Source organism: Mobula birostris, chromosome 10 (assembly GCF_030028105.1).
Source record: "Mobula birostris isolate sMobBir1 chromosome 10, sMobBir1.hap1, whole genome shotgun sequence".
Taxonomy (NCBI): domain Eukaryota; kingdom Metazoa; phylum Chordata; class Chondrichthyes; order Myliobatiformes; family Myliobatidae; genus Mobula; species Mobula birostris.
In genome coordinates this window covers 94,788,182-94,809,122 of record NC_092379.1, presented here as the reverse complement: position 1 = coordinate 94,809,122, position 20,941 = coordinate 94,788,182, and the positions used below count along the sequence as shown (strand labels likewise).

General features: G+C 42.3%; 1 long non-coding RNA gene across 1 annotated transcript; it reads right to left on the bottom strand.

Annotated features, from left to right (window-relative positions):
- Positions 1-1,203: 1,203 nt before the first annotated feature.
- On the bottom strand, positions 1,204-20,703 carry LOC140204552 (uncharacterized). The gene is made up of 3 exons (XR_011887667.1): positions 20,585-20,703; positions 1,466-1,625; positions 1,204-1,227 (listed from the first exon to the last, which is right to left on the bottom strand). It is a non-coding gene; the product is annotated as an uncharacterized lncRNA (long non-coding RNA).
- Between the last annotated feature and the right edge of the window lie 238 nt (positions 20,704-20,941).

Genomic DNA, 20,941 nt, shown 5'->3' with positions numbered 1-20,941 from the left:
TAAGCAGATGGAGTGTTATATATTTAATGTTTCAGTAATATTTGAGTGATATTGTAAATATATTGTTTGATTAAGCATTCTTTCTTGTTTACATAATGCATGGTGGGTTATATGTAAGAGTATGTGAATTGCGTGTGTCATGGTGCTACAATGTAATATGTGCACACCCTGCTTAAACTAAAAAATCAAAGTTAAGTTCATAGTCTCAGCTCCTATGTTTTCCTTTCAATTAGTTTTTATGTTTTGGAGTTACAAACTTGTAACACTCAGGGAGTGTGCACACCAACACACTGCTGTCTTCACAGACATCTTCAACGCTTCTCTCATCCAGTCGGCGATATGCTTCAACACATGCTTCAAATCAGCCTCCATCATCCCTGTACCAAAGAACTCTACACCTTCAGAACAAAACAACTACCACCTGTTAGCACTGATGGCAATCATTACAAAGTGCTTTGAACAGCTAGTAATGGCACATCAATTTGCTGATGATACAACCATCGTTGGCAGAATTTCAGTGATATTGTAAATATATTGTTTGATTAAGCATTCTTTCTTGTTTACATAATGCATGGTGGGTTATATGTGATAAAGGGCATACAGGACTGAGATATACCAGTTAGTTGACTGGTGTCGCAGCAAAAATCTTGCACTCATTGTCACCAAAATCAAAGAGCTGATTGCGGATTTCAGAAAGGGTAAATGATGCAACACAAACTAATCCTGATAGAGGGATCAGAAGTGAAGAGATTGAGAAATTCAAAGTTCCTGGGTGTCAACATCTCCGAGGACCTAACCTGAATACAACACATTGATACAGCTATAAAGAAGGCAAGACAGCAGCTATATTTCATTAGGAGTTTCAGGAGATATAGTTTGTCAACTAAAACACTGGAAAACTTCTACAAATATACCATGGAGAGCATTCTGACTGGCTGCATCACCATCTGGTGTGAAGGATACAGAACAAGATTGAAACAAGTTGCAATATTCTATTATTACTCAATATTTCAAACTTATAAACTCAGTCAGCTCTATCATGGTCTCCAGAGTACCCAAGACATCTTCAAGAAGTGGTGCCTTAGGAAGGCAGCGTCCATCAGGAAGGATCCCCACCACCCAGGACATGCCCTCTACTCATTGTTACCATTGGGCAGGAGGTAGAGAAGCTTGAAGGTCCACACTCAGTGATTCAGGAAGAGCTTCTTCCCCTCCGCCATCCGATTTCTAAATGGACATTAAAAACAATGAATACTACCTCACTATTTCTTTATTCCTGTTTTTTTTGCACTACTTAGTTTAACTAGTTAATAGACATATGTATACCTAATGTAATTCAATTTTTTCCTCTATATTCATTTATCATGTATTTCATTGTACTGCTACCATAAAGTTAACAAATTTCATGACATATGCCAGTAATATTAAACCTGATTCTGATTCTGATATCAAAAACTCCATTCACCTGTCAGTCTGGGCACCCTCACAGATGGGCAGCTGAAAGGAACAGCCGCAATCACATTGTGTGTATGCACATTCCAGCCAACTCAGGTTTCTTTGTCGTCGTATTTTTGTTTCAGTCTTGTCGAATCTTGATAGAAGCACAGCTTACCTTAATGCACGTTCTGGGAAATAAGATTACAACTTAGATTGACATTGTAATGGAGCAATTATTAAATTAGTAACACAGACAAAATGCTGGAGGAACTCAGCAGGCCAGGCAGTATCTATGGAAAAGATTAAACAGACGACCTGAGTCCTGATGAAGGGTCTTGGCCCGAAGTGTCAACTGTTTACTCTTTTCCATAAACGCTGCCTGGCTTGCTGAGTTTCTTCAGCATTTTGTATGTGTTGCTTTGGATTTCCAGCATCTACAGATGTTCTCATCTTTGATATTAATTTAGTATTAAGTTAGCACCTCTGGTGGGGTAACACGTCGCGTCCTTTTCAAGGCGGTTAGTCCACCTTTGGTCCCCACCTGGCACTCAGCTCTCACCTGTGGCTCCCCGTAGCTGTTTGCATTCGACAGCGACCACACCCCGGGCAACAGCTTCGACAAGCCAGCTAAACCAGGTGAGGGTAGTCGACGGGTCTCAAACTCTCGGTGAGATAGGGAGTTGTCTATCCCAGCATGTGAAGACAGACTCCGGTGGATTGAGCGGACGAGACCCATGGAAGGTCCAACGGTCAAGAAGGCGGTCTCTGCAAGTGTCGTGGAACGTGTAGAGCAGGACAAGACACAGAAGACGTCCTGGCCATCCACTGCGCCTAGTCCCATCTCCAGCCGTCTCAACTCTGTCTTGCCACTGGATCCAGATGGGAATTGGGAAGAGAGAGTGAGGCTGACGCTGCGCAACTCTCCGTCACTTAAATCCAAGTCACGCGCTAGTCTCGACACCATCAATAATGGTGTCAAGGTCCTCATCGACGTACGATGGACGAACAACAACAACAACAACAACAACAAGTATTAAGTTACTGCTTCTGAGCTACAGTGATGGTGATAGTTTCTAGTTTGAGAATTTTAATTAGCGGCCCTGTTTACCTGGCATTTGTATTTTCCTTTTGTTATACACAGTTCTTATTAGAACTCAGTGAACTGTTCAATTTCATTCAGTGTCTCTCCCTCTGCACTTCAGCCATCAACAAACACTGTCAGCAAGGCTCGAACATCAAAATGCACCCAGTGGAGAGAGAACAGCTGACTATCACTGTTCCCTCTAAACTGCGCAGGTGTGCAGCCACGCAGTAACTGAAAAGCTCCCATGCACATCACCTTTCTTGCCATGCAGTTGGAATTTTCTTTTACAGAATGCTAATATAACGTTGAAAAAATGCTGATGTAATTGTGAAATACTCTGCAATTAATTATGTGTTAATGAGTACAATCCACAAATTTTCTAAATAATAAATATACCACAACCTTTACTTCGAAACATTTCCAAGCTTCAACATATTTAGGTTGTTAGTGTTTCAAGTTACAACACTGTTACACTGAACAGTAAGCTTTTGACCCTATACTATTGCAAATGCAACCAATTTTGAATTTGGAAAAGTGAAAGTTTTACGACTGACAAATACCCAGCTACCATTATAATCCACAACAAAACTGTTGCCTCAAAAATATCACATCAATACTGCAATTTTAAATTTGTCATTTCTGAGAAAGTTAAGCTGGTCCATTTAAGGCGTTCACTGATGTTGAACTACATGCTTAGAAATGAAGAAGTTGAAGAACTGCCAATTCTTGTTGACATCATTGGAACATTTCACGCTTCTTGTGCTGATTGCAAACGTGGATTTACTCATATAAAATCAATCAAATGTAAATTCAGAAACAGACTGGAAGAGGAACATTTGGATGATCTAATGAGGATTAAGATGTATTTTGCATCTGGATGCAAAATTGGACAGTGTTTATAGACAATGGATTTTCAGTAAAAACAGACGAGAAAAAGTTTATGAATCGTGAAAGATTTTCTTTGCTGTACTGTACTTCATTATTCCCTTCAATTAATAAACTTTCATTCTAAATACTTATAGCATGCATATTACAAAACTAAACATCTAAAGTGCCAAGCAGTTTTCAGGCCATGTAAAACTTTCCTACACAGATGGTTGGTCCGCAAAGCTGTAAAAAAATTAGAGGGAATGTTGCTGACCGTGGTACTGAAACTCACTTGTCAGGTAGGAGTGAAGTTAAAGTCAGTGGAGGCTGAGTTGGCAGAAGTGGCTCATACAGCATGACAATTACTCTCAGAGTGGCAAGCCCAGTCCAAGCAGGAAAAACAGGCATCAGCACTTGCAGTGAAGGTTCAGCAACTCACCACAGATGCCAAAATCAGGTGGCAGGCATTGCTGCTTTCAATGCTGCTGGTCAGCCGCTCACACAGACAGCCAGGATCAGGTGGAAACCAATACCGCTCTCACAGCTGCCAGGCCACTCCCAGCATCAGCACCTCCAACATGCTCCTCTGTAGCAGTCTCATCAGCCTCAGCCACTAACGCCCCGATATCTTTGGCAGCATTCCAGATCTGAACGGAGCATTCCTCCATCAGGCAGATAATCTGGTGACGTTGATGGCTGCAGGAACTTTATTACCCAGTGAGAGCTGACTTTCCAAGCCTAGACAGGTTGGTTTGGTGATGATGCATGTAAATTGGCTTACACGGTGAACCTCTTAGGCAGACTCTGACTAAGTCTGCTCAGTGCTCTATGAGATAAAGGTTCCCCCACTGCCCAGTCTTTCCAGCAATTTAACAGTGTTTAATCCTCCATTACGAGGTCAGAAGCTTGCCTTCCAACTCCTGGACAAACGCCAAGGGAAAACGACAGTGAGGAACTATGCAGTAAATTTCTGCACTTTTGTGATTGAGACAGGGTGGAATGAGGGAATCCCTCATCACTGCTTTCTAGCATGGGCTGTGCAGGGGTCTGCAATTAGATCACAGTGCATGGTAAACTGACAGCCTGGATGATATGATAAATCTGGCTCTTTGAATGGACGCCTGGGCAACTGAGTTGCACAGAGAGAATGTCCTGAGCCTCCTACTCTTTAGATCACCATCTGTCTTCACCCTCACTCTCGTCACCCAGTACACCATTCATGGAGAAGACCATGCAGATGGGGGGCCTCTACCAACTGTACCTTGGGAGGAGTGAGATTGGTGTGTAACCCCCAGGCTCGGCCAGCAAGTGTTCATCTAGGGGAAGACAACTTCTGGCCCCACCAAGCTGAGAAATCTCGTTTGTGTGGATGCTGTGTGATGTGTTGCCTGGTTACAAATCCGCACCACGAAATATCAGACAGTACACCATATGCAATTAAATGATTGAACTTTACAATTCTTAATCTGAATATAGAGTTAGTAAAGAAAATAAAAAGAAAAAGGGCCCAGTTTAAGTAAAAAGTCAAAAGTGCACGTTGGAGCTCACTAATACGACCATTCATCAACCATTTACTCCTCCAAGCATTGCTGATCTTCGGACCCTCGCTCCCGGTCCACTCCTTCCAGTGGTCTACCAGCTCTCTCCACACACGTCTTCCTTCTTCTTCTCTCCCCGACAAAAGACCGCAAAAATCTCTCTTCCAGACTCACAAGAAAGAACAACTTTTCTCTTATTGCATAGCCACCACAATCCAAAGCCCCGTTATCTTTAGTCATAACCCAAGCATTGCTACTACAGAGAAACCATTACATTAGCAGTGAAACATTACAGCGTGTTACAGGTGCAAGAGAATAGGTTCCTGTCTCAATTATGGCTATCCAGGGCACTACAGGGCATCTTGTGCCAAGCACCCAGTTAAAGAAGATACCCATCAGCAAGAAGAGAAACTCTGATGGGTCAATTCTCTCCACAACCGTCTTCAGCAAACTGAGTAATAGTCCCAGCTTCCCTGTCATAGAGGTCCCAGATCTATGAGCCTCTGGCATTTATTGACTCCGGAGCATAGATATCCCTGGCTCAAAGATGGGGAGTTCCCAATCAACAATTGAGAGAGAATATTGCTGTCAAGGCTTTGGAAGGTAGTCCTCTGGGCACCAGCAGGATCCACCTTTCCACCATACCCCTCCAACTTGTGCTAGAAGGCAACCATATTGAGCAGTTCCCCTTCTATTCCGTTGATTCACATGAAATGCCTTGGTGCTTGGCTTCCTCTGGCTATCTTGACACAACCCATGGATTGTTTGGTCCCTAAAGGCGCGCCAAGAGTGGGAATCAGCATGCCTTCTACCTGAATGGGTCCAGCTCCAGACTTCGTCAACAAATCCCCAACTACTCGTGTGGATTTGTCTGATGCTTCAGCTCAATGTGCTGACCTTCCTGAGGTCTTTGTAAGAAGAAGGCCTCCTCTCTGTCTCCACATTGGCTATATGACTATGCCATTAACTTCTTACCTGTTATTAGTCCACCCCAGGGCCAGACCTTTTCCCTCTCCTATCATGAAATGGTGGCCAAGGAAGAATACATCAAGGAGGCAGGCAAGCTCTGTTCCTGCATTGATTATTGGCCCCTCAACAACATCATGCTGAAGAACTGCTACCCTCTTCCCTTGCTTGCCTCTGCATTGAACATCTCCAGGGAGCAACCATATTCTCCAAGACAGATCTGTGCAACGCTTACAACCTGGTTCACATCTGAGAAGCATTCAACTCCTCCACTAGGCACCATCATGCCATTTGATATGGCCAACACTCTTGCTTTTTTTCAGGCCGTGGTTAATGATGTGCTCCAGGATATATTGAATCAGCTTGATTTTGTGTATTTGGACCACATTCTTATCCACTCCTGCTCTCACCAGGAACACATCAGCATGTCCAGAGGGCTTTCAGATGGCTCCTTGGGAACAAGCTTCATGCCAGGCCAGAGAAGTGCGATTTCTACAAAGAGCAGGTGTCATTCTTCAGCTATATCCTCACCTCTTCCAGTGTTCAAATGGACCCATGCAAATTTCAGCCAGTCACAGTGTGGCTCAAACCACTTATGGTCAAAGAGGTGAGGTGTTTCATGGAGGCTTCAAACTTTTATCATCGCTTCATCAGAAACTTCAGTTCCATCAAGGCTCCCATATATGCACTCACCAAGAAGAATTTTGCAGGATTCCAATGAACAAGTGTAGCAGACCAAGCATTCTCAGAGCTAAAGCAACTCTTCGTCACTGCCCCAGTGACCATAAGACCCTAAGAAATATGAGCAGAATTTTAGGCCATTTGGTCCATTGAGTCTGCTCTGCCATTTCATCATGGCTGATCCAATTTTCCTTTCAGCCCCAATCTCCTGCCTTCTCCCTATATCCCTTCATGCCCAGACCAATCAAGAATCTATCAACCTCTGCCTTAAATATGCATAAAGGATTGACCTCTGTAGCTGCCTGTGGCAAAGAATTCCACAGATTCACCACTCACTGGCTAAAGAAATTCCTCCTCACCTCTGTTTTAAAAGGACACCCCTCTATTCTGAGGCTATGTCCTCTGGTCTTAGACTTTCCCACCATAGGAAAGATCATCTTCACATCCACTCTATCAAAGCTTTTCACCATTTGAAAGGTTTCAATCAGGTCACCCTTCATTCTTCCGAATTTTAGTAAGTACAGACCCAGAGCCATTGAACACTCTTCATATGACAAGCCATTCAATCCCGGAATCATTTTCATGAACTCCTTTGAACCTTCTCTAGTTTCAGTACACCCTTTCTAAGATAAGGGATCTGAAACTGCTCACAATACTCCAAATGAGGCCTCACCAGTGCTTTATAAAGCTTCAACATTATGTCCTTGCTTTTATATTCTAGGCCTCTTGAAATGAATGCTAACATTGTATTTGCCTTCCTCACCACAGACACAACTTATAAATTAACCTATAGGGAATTCTATACAATGACTCCCAAGTCCCTTTCTGCCTCAGTTTTTTGTATTTGCTCTCCATTAGAAAATAGTCAACCCTTTCATTTCTTCTACCAAAGTGCATGACCATACACTTCCCAACACTGTATTCCATCTGCTACTTCTTTGCCCATTCTCCTAATCTAAGTTCTTCTGTAGCATCTCTAATTCTGCAAAACTACCTTCCCTGCCACCTATCTTTATGTAGTCTGCAAACTTTGCAACAAAGCATCAATACCATCGTCCAAATCATTGACATATAATGTAAAAAGAATTTTTCTCAACACAGGCCCCTGTAGAATATCATAGCCACAGTCAGCCAAACAGAATAGGCTCCCTTCATTCCCATTCTTTGCTTCCTGCCAATCAGCCACTGCAGTATCCATGCTAGAATCTTTCCTGTAATAACATAGGCTCAGAGCTTGTTAAGCAGCCTTATATTTGGCACCTTGTCGAATGCATTCTGAAAACCTAAGTACTCAACATCAGCTGATTCTCCTTCATCTATTCTGCTTTTTATTTCTTCAAAGAATTCCAACAAATGTGATAGACAGGATTTTCTCTTGAGGAAACCATGCTGACTATGGCCTATTTTATTATGTGCTTCCAAGTACCCTGAAACCTTATCCTTAATAATCAACTCCAACGTTTTGGTAACCACTGAGTTCAGACTAACTGGCCTATAGTTTCCTTTCTTCTGCTTCTCTTCCTTCTTGAAGAGTGGAGTGACATTTGCAATTTTCCAGTCTTCCAGAACCATTCCAGAATCTAGTGATTCTTGAAAGATCATTAGTAATGCCTCCACAATATCTTCAGCCACCTGTTTCAGAACCCTGGGGTGTACACCATCTTGTCCAGGTGACTTATCCACCTTCAGCCCTTTCAATTTCCCAAGAAGCTTCTCTCCAGCAATGGTACCTTCACACACTTCATAACTCCTGACACCTGGATCTTCCTCCATACTGCAAGTGTCTTCCGCAGTGAAGACTGATGCAAAATACTTTTCAGTTTGTCCACCATTTGGTTGTTCCCCATTATTACCTCTTCAGCATCGTTTTCCAGTGGTCTGGTATCCATTCGCACCTCTCTTTTACACTTTATGTACTGTATATAAAGATACTTTTGATATGCTCTTTAACATTATTGGTCAACTTACTTTCAGATTCCATCTTTAACTTCTTAATGACTTTTTTAGTTGCCTCTGTTGGTTTTTAAAAGGTTCCCAATCCCCTAACTTCCCACTAATTTTTTGCTCTATTATATGCCTTCCCTTTTGCTTTTATGTTGGCTTCAGCATCTCTTGTTAACCAAGGTTGTGTCATCTTGCCTTTATAATACTTCTTCTTCTTTGGTATGTATATATTGTATGCTGTGCCTTCTAAATTGCTTCTAGAAATTCCAGCTGTTGCTCTTCCACCATCATCCCTGCCAGTGCTCTTTTCCAATCAATGCTGGCTAACTCCTCTCTCATGCCCCTGTAAGTTCCTTTACTCCTCTGAAATACTGATACATCTGACTGTAGCTTCGCCTTCTCAAAATTTCAGGATGAATTTGATCATATTATGATTACTTTCCCCTAAGGGTTCTTTTACCTTAAGCTCCCTAATCAATTCCAGTTCATTGCACAACACCCAATCCAGAATATCTGATCCCCTAGTGGGCTCAATCACGAGCTGCTCTAAAAAGCCATCTCATAGGCATTCTAGAAGTTCCCTCTAAAACCAACTTAATGTTTTCCAATCTATCTGCATATTGAAATCCCCCATGACAATTGTAACATTACCATATTGGCATGCATTTTCTATCTCCTATTGTAATTTGTAGACCTCATCCTTACTACTGTTTGGGGGGGGGGGGGTGGTCTGTATACAACTTCCAAAGGGTCTTTTTACCCTTGCAGTTCCTTAGCTCTATCCTCAATGATTCAATACCTTCCAACCCTCTGTCACTTCTTTCTAATGACTTGATTTCATTTTTACCAACAGAGCAATGCTGCTCTGTCTGCCTTTCTGCCTGTCCTTTCGATACAGTGTGTACCCTTGGACATTAAGCTCCCATCTTGAATCTTCTTCCAGCCATGATTCAGTGATGCCTACAATCTGTAACTAGGCTATAAATTCATCTACCTTATTCCGTATATTGTGCACACTTAACTATAACATCTTCAGTCCTGTATTCACCTTTCTCGATTTTTTTCGCCTTTTACGTTGCAACTCTTCCTGTTGACTGCAGTTTTGCCCTATCAACAGCCTGTTCTCACTACATATTGCCTCTGTTTGTAAACCAGCTACGTCATCTTCAGCACTATCAGTCCAGTTCCCATTCCCCCCCACTAAATTAGTTTAAACCCTCCTGAACAACTCTAGCCAGCCTGCCCACAAGGATTTTGAATCCCTTCTGGTTCAGGTGTAACCTATCCCTTTTGTATAGGTCGTACCTCCCCCAGAGGAGATCTCAATGATCCAGAAATCTGAACCCCTAACCCCTGCACCAGTTTATCAGCCACACACTCACCTGGCAAATCATCCTAATCTTCCCCTCATTGGCACATGGCACAAGCAGCAATGCAGAGATTACTACCCTGTGGGCCCTGTTTCTCAGCTTTCTACCTAGCTCCCTAAAATCTCTCTTCAGGACCCCTCACCTTGTCTACCTACATTGTCATTGGTGTCAATCTGTCCTAAGACTTCTGGCTGCTCACTCTCGCCCTTGAAAACGCCATGGACCCAATCCAGTACCTTGTGGATTGGGATGGATGTGGCCCAGAGGAACTTTCTTGTGACATCCTGGCCAAATCTCTCATCTAGGACTTCCAATGGGCTCACGTCTCTGCCACCTCAAGAGCTGCACCTAGGGAGGCGGTCTCTGTCATAACCATGGACTCTGGACAGAGTCTGGGTGCCCTCACAGGTAGACATCTGAAAGTGCTTGGCAATCATGCTCTTGTGTATGTATGTTCTAGCTAATTAGGGTTTCTTTAGGATTGTATTTAATTCCCTTCTTTTTTGATTCAGTCTTAACAAGTCTTGACCAAAGCCCAGTGACTGCAATGCTCCCTACTTACCTTAGTCCACATTTCAGTAAAGAAGATTAGAATTTTGATTAAGCAACACACACCAAACGCTGGAGGAACTCAGCGGGCCAGGCAGCACCTATGGAAAGGAGTACAGTTGATGTTTGGGACTGAGACCATTCAGCATGTACTGCTGAAGGATTCTGGCTCTAGACATTAACTACACACTCTTCCATAGATATTGCCTGGCCTGCTGAGTTCCTCCAGCATTTTGTGTGCGTGTGTTGCTTGGATTTCCAGCATCTGCAGATTTTCTCTTGTTTGTATTAGAATTTAGATTAACACTCTAAAGGAATGCTATTATCTTAGTATTAAGCTACTGTTTCTAGGCCAAAGTGATGGTGTTAGATTTTAGTTTGAGAGTTTTGGTTTGTGGTGCTAGATAGATAGATAGACAGATATACTTTATTAATCCCGAGGGAAATTGGGTTTCGTTACAGCCGCACCAACCAAGAATAGAGCGTAAATATAGCAATACAAAAAACCCCAACAATCAAACACCAAAATGCAAACTATGCCAGATGGAAAATAAGTCCAGGACCAGCCTATTGGCTCAGGGTGTCTGACCCTCCACGGGAGGAGCTGCACCTTCGATGGCCACAGGCAGGAACGACCTCCCGTGCCGCCAAGTGTTGTATCACGGTGAAATGTGGCCAAAGTCCAACAGTAAAAAGTTCAATATCCAGTCTGCAAACACGTTCCTTGATCGTAATATACCCCAGATTGCACCATCCGTTGTTAGCCAGAACAGTAGGCACCCCACTCCTTCACGCCGCTTACCGCTCTCGGTGCACTTCCAGTCAGGCGGAACGGTATTACCCACAGAACTTCTCTTCTCCAAAAGTCTCTGTTGTCTCGACCTGGTCCTCTTTCCTTGGCTTTGTGATCCCCCTCTGTGTGTTTTCCTCCGGATTTCAGCAGGGGTGTCTGCCGCTCTGTTCGCTAAGCCAACCGGGATTTGCTGTTCCGTGGAATACCCAATGCGACCTTGCTTCTGTCCCACATGTCGGGATGTAACCATTTCCAGCACTAAAGGAAACCCAAATAAAACTCTCTCTACCAGCATGTTAGAGAGGGTGCAGCTTGGACGTGTTACCGTGAGAAAAAAAATACAAAAAATAACGTAAATTAAAAAGTAAGAAGAAGAAAGTAAAAGAATAGATTGGAACAGCTGTACCAGGCTGCATGTTGGCCTAGCAGATGTTATTTTCCTTTTGTTCTACACAGTTCCTATTAAAAGTCAGTTAGCTGTTCATTCCACTGTACTTCGGCCATCATCGAACACCATGTCACTCAGTAATATACTTACTGACAGAACTGCTCCACAACAGGTGCCATGGCATCTGTCATGCACATGGCCCTGGTACACCTAGGAAACAAGAATGCATGTCAGAATGCTGTCTCTGGATTTCGGTTTGGCATTCAACATTATTGTCCCACAGGTCTAATACACATTGTGTGGCTGGATGTTGGACTTCCTAACCAACCGACCTCAGATAATCAGGATGCACAACCGCTAACCCCCACCCCGTCACCCTCAACACAGGTGTCCCCCCAGGCCTGCGTGCTGAGCTCACTGTCCAACACTCTGCTCAGATGTGACTACACGACCAAACACCCGAGTTATCACATCGTCAAGTTCGCCGAAGATACGGCAGTGGTGGGGCTGATCACCAACCATAATGAGGTGGCCTACAGAGAGCAGGTAGAAGAGCTCTGGGCCTGGTGCCAGGCAAGTAATTCCTCCTCAATGTCAACAATACAAAGGAGGTGGTTATCAACTTCAGGAGAACTCGCACCACTCACACCCTTCTGTACATCAGCAGCACAGCAGTGGAAACTGCCAGCAGTTTAAAACTCCTGGGACTTCTGAAAAGGCTGAAGAGGGCTAGACTACACACATCTATACTCACGCCATTCTATATATGTGCAGTACTGCATCCTAACGAGCTGCATCACTGTGTGGTATGGAAATGACACTGCAGTGGATAAGAAAGCTCTACAAATGGTTAGTTAAAACTGCCCAACGCATCACCAGCACCACCCTACTTACCATCAAGGGCATATATACAGAAAGATACCCAAAAAGGGCCAGTAACGTCATGAAGAATCCCACCCACCCTGCTCATGGATTGTTTGTCCTATTCCCATCAGGGATGAGGCTTCATAGGATCCACACCAGGACCACCAGACTTAATAACAGTTAGTTTCCCCAAGAAGTAAGGCTGTTCAACACCTCCATCCACTAACTCACTCCTCTGCACCCCAACCACTACGACTTTATTACTTCCTGTCAGTCGCTCCTGTGCCTAGTGTCACTTTATGGAAATACAATCAATGTATATCGACTACCTTGTGTATTTATATTTATTGTATTTTTATTATTATTGTGTTATTATCCTGTTGTGATTTTTTTGTGCTTCATCGAATCTGAAATAACAATTATTTCATTCTCCTTTATACTCGTGTACTGGAATGACATTAAGCAATCTTGAACCTTGAATCCAAGGCCAGGTTGCGAGCCGGTGAGAATGCATCCACAGTAGACCTATTCAAGTTTAAGTTCAAGTTTAATTGTCATTCAACCATACAAGAACACCCATGAATACAGCCAAATGAAACTGTATTACTCCAGGGTCAAGATGCAAAACATAGTACCAACAGTCACACACAGCACAAGGCACACATAGCACATATAAGATATCAGTGAAATAGTCATGCAAAAAAAATGTCGTCCAAGACCCTGAGCCCATGAGTGTTGGAGCAGTCTGCAGTCAAACACAATAAAGCTTGATTTCTGCCGAGCGAACATTGGGGCGGGGGTGGCACTGACTTGAGCTTGGAGGCCATGCCACACCACCTCTGATGGAGCACACTGGCCCCTCTCACCTGGGCAGTTGTAAACAGGCGACACCTCAGCTTGAGGCCTGGTCCTCGCTACAGCCAAGGCCATGCAGCTCCCCTGCCGTCCTCCAATAGGTCAGTGAATCGGACTTGCAGCATCCTACGTTAGCAATGTCCAACTGGATCTTGCAATCACAAGAAATGCGACTAAGGTGATCACTCACTGTTAGATTGCACACCACATTTAGCACCGAATCCTCCAGCACCTCTCTGACGCGGGCAGTAGCACGATGCGCACTAAATCCAGCTGCTTCAGATTCCCTACCAATGACCAACTCAATGATGGGGCAAACCTGCAGTACTTCCAGTTTTTAATGTCCAGCAGGGTCTTGCAATCATAATATATACGTTTATAGAAGAAAATAATACCTCTGATTGACCCCACAGCAGCCGCTGCGATCGGATACGCCACCATTTTACTGGAATCACCAGAATACACAGTTTAAGTGTAATCTATAGCAATAGATAAATAGCAGCAGGTCCAGGTCCTTACTGAGACACAGACTAATTCTGGCCATGGCTAACCTCTCAAAACACTTCATTACAGTTGATGGGAGTGCCACTGGATGATATTCATTGAGGTAAACCACCTTGACCTTACGGGGTCCTGGTATGATTGATGCCCTTTTGGAGCAGGTGGGAACCTCCAACTGCAGCAGTGAGAGAGTGAAGATGACTTTCAACACTCCCACCAATTGGTTGCCACAGGTTTTCAGCGCCCTACCAGGTACCTCATCAAGGCCTGGTGCCTCGTGAGCGATCACCTTCTTAAAAGATATTCTGACATCAGCCTCTGAGACAGAGTTCCCAGGGTCATCAGATGCTGCAGGGATTTGCACAGGTATAGCTTTATTCTCCCTTTCAAAGTGTGCATGAAAGGCTTTTAGCTCATGTAGAAGTGACGCATCACAGCCATTCATGATACTAGGTTTTGCCTTGTAGGAAGTAATGACCTGCAAACCCTGAGAGAGCTGATGTGCACCCAATTCCATCTCCAACTCCAACCGGAATTGTTTCTTTGCTCTTAAAATAGCCTTCCATAGGTCATACCTGGACTTCTTGTACAGCTCTAGATCGCCAGTCTAGAATGCCACAGATCTAGCTCTCAGCAGATGATGACTCTCCTGGTTAGGCAGGTTAGTTTGATGTCCAAAAGCCTCATCATAATAAATGGACAAATTGCTTGTAAAGATAAGTTAGTTGTTCATTTGCCAAAAGGGAAAAGTTTGAGATATCCTTAATTTTAATATTTCACATAACCCTAATTTACCCATTTTTTATTGGTTAAAGTTACTCAGACACTTTCTCATAGTCAGCTGGCCATGTGCCCTTCAGCTCCACAGCTCCACAGCTCCACATGTTCTTTCCTTATACACAAGTCCATTATGTTGTACTTCATTGAAAATTGAAATATATTTTGTCTCTCACATTATCTGTTACTTCTTCAAAGAACTCACAAAGTTTACACAAGCATAACGTGCTCATTTATAATCTGTATTGAGTGTACAACAGTATTTACAATTTAATGATGTTTTTCTACATTTATGAGGAAGGATTTCATTATATTTCCTACCAACAACTTAAAATAATTAGTATACAGTTCTCTGTACTTCATCCAAATTTCTTTTTAAATTTCTGGAATCATGAGGTATTAGTTTGTAACTGTTATATTTACTAACAAATGTTCACATGTAACCAACACTATCTCTCTTATACTTTTTAATAACTATGCATGCAAGCCATCTACAAAAGTAGTTTCTCCTCCCTTTCTTTTCAAAGGTTTCAAATGTATATTTAATGGCAGAGAAATGTATACAATATACATTCTGAAATTCTTTTTCTTCGCAAACATCCATGAAAATCAGAGGAGTGTCCCAAAGAATGAACAACAGTTAAATGTTAGAACCCCAAAGTCTCCCCAACCCATGCATAAGCAGCAGCAAAACAACTACCCCTCTCCTCCAGCAGCAAAAAAAGCATCAGCACTCTCCACCTAGCACTCAAGCGGGCAGCAAAGCATCAATAAAAACACAGACTTGCAGTACCCCAAAGACTACTCATTTACCAGTATTTTGACACCCCACAGGCTTTCTCTCTCTCTCTCTCTAACAAGGGAAAAAGAGGTGTTCCTGTTTCACAGCGAGAGGGGAGACATAACAAAACAACTTGCTGATTTACGATGTTAAAAGTCTGTTGCGTTGCTTTTTCTGAGCTCTGTGCCCAAAGAACTTGGGTCTCTGGACACACAACCAGCAGCCAGCCCACTGTTTTTGATCTTCCGACTCCCACAACACACCAGTTTCCTGAAGTAGCAGCAGCCTCGAGTCCGCCCGCCTCCAGAGCCACGAAATCCCAGATTATCAAATTATCTCTGCCATTTCCAAAATGTCTTTTTAAATTGTGAGTCTAGAATATTTTGGCACAATAGCATAGAGGCTTGCACAATGCTTTACTGTACCAGGTTCAATTCCAGCTGCTGCCTATAATAAGTCTGTACATTCTGCCCATGACTGTGTGAGTTTCCTCTGGGTGCATTGGTTTACTCCCATAGTCCAATGACATTAGGTTGGAAAGTTAATATGTCATTGTAAATGACAAATTTACAATTTTATAATTGTAAATTATCCTGTGATTAGGCTAGGATTAAATCAGGCAATTGCTGGGTAACGTGGCTCAAAGGTCAGAAAAGGTCTATACTGCGTTCTATCTCAATCAATTAATCGATCGATCAATAAATAAATAAATAAATAAATAAACTGACAAATAAATAAACAAACAAACAAACAAACAGATAAATAGGTAGATAGACAAATAAATAAATAAGTAAAGCGAGCAAGCAAGCTTTTTTGTAAATGTTTTGTGGTAATTTGAATTTAGTTTCAATGTGCTTGAGGAACTCAATATATTGCACTAAAAGAATTTTCTTTTTGCACTACTTAATTAATTTAATTTTTAAAATATATTTTAAAATACATTTATTTATATTTATTATATATTTTTTAGTTTTTTTAACTATATACAGTACTGTATGTATTGTAATGTACTGTTGCTGCAAAATAACAAATTTCATGACAGATGCCAGTGATATTAAACCTGATTCGGATTCTGAACAATAAGCCAATGACCAAATAGGTTGCTATGGATCGAGCCCAGGGCATTGACATCATTATCAGAGTTACAGTTGGCAACACCTTGGAAGTGTTCCTTCCCACAGCCATGGACTCCCTGTTGAGTTTACTTCTGTTCTTGGCTCTCAGTGAGGTACAGCCCGATCATTTGACCTGCTGACGGCCTTGGCAAAACTGAAGAACCCACACATGTCACAGCTGTCAGCGAGTAGCTGAGCCTCCTGTCTCCTCCCTCTATTATTTTGTCCATGGACCTCTGTCTTCAGATGCCTGATGGAGCTTCCAAATCTGGAACATTTTATACGAGACATTCATTAACTCAATTTCCTGCTCTTTCCGATCAAACAGTCCTGATTTTTCTTAGTAATGAAGTAGGGGCCTCTACCCACGAGTAAAAGCATTCCAGGCTGAAAGCATGCAAATGTTCCTGCACTACTTTCTTTCCTTTAATCAGTTCTTTAACCTTGCAATACATTAATCCCAAGTAAACATTGTATGTGTAGCTTTATCAAAGAATCCTAATATACTTCATTCATTGACTCTCATTTCTCCTGCCACCTAGAAACGCTCAAGAAACTTTCAGATCCATCAAACACAATTTTCCTTTCATGAAACTAAATTGATTAATTTTATGACAGGAAATCATAGAACTGTCATGTTACCATGTCCTTCTCATAGATTCTAGCATTTTCCTAGCAACTGATCTCAGGCTGAATCTGTTACTGTTTTTCAGTCATTCAGGAAATGGGCAAAACAGCAAAAGGCAACACTCACTACCATCCAACGTGCCCTTGAACTGAATAGGTCAATATCCCTTTTCAAAGGTATTTAAAAGTAATCTACATTGATGGATCATCTACAGTACAGACCCAATTGTGTAAAGGTATTAATGTGTTCCACAAATATTTTATTACCTTTGCTATAAGCCCTGCTTGTTTCTTGATTAATATTTTCTCCAGCAGTCTTGCTCCTGAGAAGAATTTAGAAAGTATTTGCACTGTATAATCCTAAATGTCAAGAGATTCTGCAGATACTGGAAAAAACACAAGATGTTGACTATTTATTTCCATAGATGTTGCCTGACCTGCTCATTTCCTCCAGCATTTTGCATGTGTGTGCACCTTTATAAATTGTGGTGTGTTACTACTTCCATCCCACCTATAACTGTTATACTCTTTTTTTTCCATCCTTTATCGCTCCACATTACTGCCTTTGTGTCATCTTTTATGAAGAGTTAAAAATACCCCTCTCCCAATCCTCACATTTTCCATTTTGCTTGCCCTTTGTATGTCAAGTACCACAGAATATTTAATTGCTGACATTGGTCTCCATTCAACCAAAACTCTTTAATGGTTGACTTGTTACAACTGCCTTTGAATTTAAGTACAAAGCGTAAATTTAATTCTTTAATTTCTTTAATATGACTTTTTTCACTGAGGAATGAAAGGACCCGGCCTGAAACATTGACTGTTTTATTCATTTCCATTAATGCTGCCAGACATACTGATTTCCTTTAGCATTTTGTGTATGCTGATTTGGATTTCCAGTATCTGCCGACATTCTCCTGTTTATCATTAACTTCCCTCCCTTTCCTGCTTATTACTTCCCAAATTACTGCTTTGTTCTATGATGCTGACATTTTCCTTTGAATCTATTTAACTTTATCCGCATCCAATTTCTTCTACCCTTCTGCTGCGTGTCTGAACTTTAATTATGTCATTTCCTGGGACACTTGTTCCAGAAACCGTCCAGTGGACAATTCCTTTCCCCTCTCGTTTAGTGTAAGTGCTGCTGATTTGACGCTGATATCTCCCAATCTATTAGCTCCAAGATGTAGCACAAATATTGTGATCTGCAGTTTATCATGGCTTTTGTTTGCAATTCAAGCAATGCACCAACGTCATGCTCCTCACCACGCTATTCATTTTAAAGCTGATGTACATCACTTACAGGTGGGAGAACTGTGACTGAAAGTGAACTAAATGTAGCTGTAATACACTGAAAAATGACTCAGATTAGAACACAAGAAATTCTGCAGATGCTGGAAATCCAAAGCAACATACACAAAATGCTGGAGGAACTCAACAGATCAGGCAGCATTTATGGAAATGAATAAATAGTTGAAGTTTCGGGCAGAGATCATCCTTCAGGACTGGAATGAAGGGGAAAGATGTCAGAATAAAAACGTGGGTGAAGAGGAAGAAGGATAGCTAACAACGATAGGTGAAGCCAGGTAGGTGGGAAAGGTAAAGGGCTGGAGATGAAGAAATCTGGATGGAGAAGAGAGTGGACCATTGGAGAAATGGAAGGAGAAGGGGCTATAGGGGGAGGTGATAGGCGGGTGAGAAGCCAGAGTGGGGATTCAAAGACGAAGGGAAGGGGTGGGGGTAATTTTTTACCAGAAGGAAAAATTGATGTTCATGCCATCAGCTTGGAGGCTATCCAGATGCAATATAAGCTGCTGCTTCTCCACCCTGAGGGTGGTCTCATTGTGAACTGACATGTTGGAATGGGAATGGAAATGGGAATAGAAATGAAAATCTTGGGCCACTGGGAAGTTCTGCGTTTGGCAGATGGAGCGGAGGTGCTTGATGAAACGGTCCCCCAATTTACGATGTGTCTCACCAATGCAGATGAGGCTGCATCAGGAGCGCCGGATACAATAGACAACCCTAGCAGATTCACAAGTGAAATGATGCCTCTCCTGGATGGACTGCCCGGGTCCCAGAATGGAGGTGGGGGACCAGGTGAATGGCCAAGTGTAGCTCCTTGGCTGCTTGCAGGGGTAAGTGACAGGAAGGAGATTAACGGCGAGGGTCAAATGGACAAGGGAATTACAGAGGAAGCAATCCATGTGGAAAGCAGAGAGTGGGTGGGGGGGAGGAAGGTAAGGATGTGTTTAGTGGTAAAGATCCCTTTGGAAATGTCTTCACCTCTCACTTTCTAGCTATCCTTCCCCTCCCCCCACTTTTATTTATTCTGGTGTCCTTCCCCTACCTTTCCAGTCCAGGAGAAGGATCTCGGTCCAAAACGTTGCCTGGTTGTTCATTTCCACAGACGCTGCCTGGCCTGCATAATTCCTCCAATATTTTGTGTATGTTGAGATGAGAATACAATAGGTTTAAGTGCTGCATTGAAAGCCTCGGTGCAGGATTATAAAATAATATCAGATTTATTTGTCACGTGTACTGTACATTCAAAACATACAGTGAAATGCATTATTTGCATCACATTGAATCAGTCAAGATTGTGCTGGGGCAGCCAAGTGTCGCCATAGTATGACCACAACACACCAACCCTAATCCGTACGGTTTTGGAATGCAGGAGGAAATCGGATGAGGAGGGGAGGGGGGAGGGAACATTGACTCAGACCATGAGAGGCCTGCATCGGGCATTTTCATGCCTTACAAGGTGCAGATTGGAACCCATGCAATCACTGGGAAAATGTACAAACTTCTTAGAATCAGTGGTGGGAATCGAACCCTGATCAGTGATTGCTGCCGCTGTGTAGTGACTATACTAACCGCTGTGCCACTGAGCCTCCCACAAGATGATTTGATATTTTCTCCACTAGATTTAGAGAAAACATCAAATGTCCACTGGGAATTAAACAATTTTCCAGACATACATTCAGAACCAATGACAATAAATTTCCAAGGAGATCAACATTCAGTATGAAGCTCTGAACATATCTTACACAGTTCCAGATGAATTTCAAAGATTAAAGTTAACTGAATACTTCATGAAATGTCACATTCTACCAGCTAATAGTATCTAACACCACTTAACTCAGCACAACTATATTATTTGAAAAAAACAAGCATCAAGTTTTTGTATATCTGAAACTGACCCAAGTGGGGCAGAGTTCAAGGTGTGGCAGCTAGCTCGAGGTAGATTGTGTCATTAGTCCTCCTCCTTTTATTTACAACACTTAATATTTAAAGTATTAGTCCTCCTCCTTTTATTTACAACACTTAATATTTACAGTATTAACAAGTAAAAATCTACCAAAAATATGTTATCTTGGGTACTTTGAGGCTAAGTTCCATAGCTCCTCAATATAGTTATAGAGACTGAGAGGTAAAATTTCTTACCAGTGTGTGTCTACAATTGGTATTTTAACCTCTTCGAAATGATGGTGTCAGTCACTTTCTTATCCATATACCATGTTTACCCCATAACAACTTACTTTCACATATGAAGTCATGTGATTGATCCATGTTTTTTGATTGCAATATGCAATAGAGATAACACCCAACGTTGTTTAGCAGGAGATAATATTGTGAGCAGCTAACACAAGCTACAGATAGTCTATACCACACCTCGTACATTGTGCCTGGAACTTACTGTAAATGGTATCTATTAATGTTGGCTAATACCTTCACCACACCCTCACGCACTTAGCACTTCTGCAAACCACACACCCATATCTCACAGTTTGCAAAAGCTGA